At 43.6% G+C, this 2,500-nt stretch overlaps 1 protein-coding gene across 4 annotated transcripts in view; it reads right to left on the reverse strand.

Moving 5' to 3' along the window:
* The window catches only part of LOC125043401 (pyruvate carboxylase, mitochondrial-like), a 68,187-nt gene that overhangs the window by 36,195 nt on the left and 29,492 nt on the right, over positions 1 to 2,500 (reverse strand). The window lies entirely within an intron of this gene.

The following is a 2,500-nucleotide window of genomic DNA, read 5'->3' on the forward strand; positions in this document are numbered from 1 at the left end:
TATATATACACATATCTATATATATATATACACATATCTACATAGCTACATAAATATACAAATATATACATATATACACATATATGCATATATATATGTATATATATAAAAATATATATATATATATATTTATTTTTCTTAGCGTCCTGCGTCAGAGTACACAAGCAATATTAACCCGCTAGCCTTGAGGAATGTGCCGCTGAGTGCCGGGTGCGCAGATGAGGAAGAGAAGGAAAAGATCTTAAAAATGATTATGCGGAAGAGGAGGAGGAGGAGGAAAACACAAATGGTGACGGCAACTACGACGATGTTGACAAATGCCATAACTCCGTTAGCCACGGGTAAGGCATGAGAGAAAATAAACACAGTTGATAACCTTGCCGCGAAGGACGTTGTATCAGACATATACTGTATGCTTCTTCCCTTGCAGGAATCGTGAAACGGGAAGTGGGTTTATCAGTGCTTGTGAGGTCTGTGGAGCTGAGTGAATGGCTGACTTTGTGTGAATAAGGGTCTGATTTCTTCTTTCGTTGCGTGGAGTGACTTCGAAGCATATATCACAAAACTTGCTGATGACATGTAGCACAATAATCGACCAACTTCACTCTCTCACACACACACACACACACACACACACACACACACACACACACACACACACACACACACACACACACACACACACACACACACACACACACACACATTTATATGTATGCCTGTGAGTCTGTGTGCGACTGACAGTCAGAAAGACAGGGAGAGTCTGTATGCTTGCGTGCCTTAGTGTCCACGTGTACAACAAACCCGAGGCCCCCACGCACTGCCCACTCCCGCACCCTCTGCCTCCCATAAATAAAACTCACTCGCTCACAACAAAGGATTCCCAATTACGTTTCCATCTGCCAATAGTCAACATATCGACAGTCCAATCTCAGCGATAATGTTGACAGCAACTGGGACTGAAAATACACACAAATATACACACAAATACACACAAATACACACACACAGACACACACACACATACACTCACTCACTCACTCACTCACTCACTCACTCACTCACTCACTCACTCACTCACTCACTCACTCACTCACTCACTCACTCACTCACTCACTCACATACATACATACATACATACATACATACATACATACATACACACATACATACACACACACTCACACACGCGCACGCGAAAAAAAAAAAAAAATAGGCATGAAAAATTACAGATATATTGATGACTGACACTATAAATCAAGCAAAGGAATCTTGGTGTAGACATTGCCTTTTTTATGTTTCCTATCATTTTATTCTTTCGTTGCGTGCAGTGACTTCGAAGACCAATATCAAAAAATAGTTTCTGGCGCCCTCGCTTTACGAAACAAATCTTGATAACACGTAGCACAATCATCGACCAACTTATTTATATATAGCCTAGATATTATAGCGATAAAGATGAACGCAACTGGGACCGAACACACACACAAACACATTCACACACACACACACACACACACACACACACACACACACACACACACACACACACACACACACACACAGTACAGCAGTGGTGAAGTCTCCTCCTTGCTTTAATCTTTACGTTTGTATGACCTTGATCTATGTGCTGCCTGGCCTTGAAGGTGTGGGTGTCCAGGAGCTCAAAGATAGGAGTTATGGGCGGGGCCGGGGTTGGGCCACGGGGAAGGTGAAGCGGTACTTGTAGGGAGGTGGGAGAGGGAGAGCGAAAGAGAGAGGAGGTGGGGAAGAAGTGGGGAGGGAGGGGAGAGAGAAAGGGGGAGGGGCTGTGGTAGAATCAGAGGTAGCGTTACGAACATAGATACCTGTAAGGTTACAAGTAAAGGTATGAGTATGGTTTGGGTTATGGGTAAGGGTAGGGGCAGGGGCAGGAACAGGTAGACGTGAGAAGGGAGACATATGATATGAATTCCTGTTGTACAAAAGAAACGCAGTCTATCGAAAAAGGAAAGGGGATTTTTTTCGCTTATCATTCATTCTGCCTATCGATCTATCTATCTACCGAAATCTATCTGCTTCCCGGAAAGTGTATATAACAGGTTCAGCTAAATTGCAAAGGCAGTTTACAAAGGTGGGCGTGTCGTTAGCCATCTGTTACACACAAACATAAACCCCTTACCGATCGAAACACTGAAAACGAATTTACGAAAGGCAGACTATAATAAACCTAACGCATCGAAGACCAATAATGACAAACAGGGCCACAGTGCATCAGTCGCCCTATGGCCGATAATGCACGACTCCTCCCCAAACGGAGGCGACAAAAACGATCAATTTAATGAAGTTATGATCTCTCGAGACGACAGCATTCCCGGAACACAACGGGAGCGACATGGCACAAAAGCTTCAGTAGCGTGCAGCGAGCGGTCCATCACATCCGCACTTACAATGGTCGACCGAACAATACATCGGATATAAATATAAATACATGTATACACTGGCGTGCGCTTACACATGC

Source organism: Penaeus chinensis, chromosome 33 (assembly GCF_019202785.1).
Source record: "Penaeus chinensis breed Huanghai No. 1 chromosome 33, ASM1920278v2, whole genome shotgun sequence".
NCBI lineage: Eukaryota > Metazoa > Arthropoda > Malacostraca > Decapoda > Penaeidae > Penaeus > Penaeus chinensis.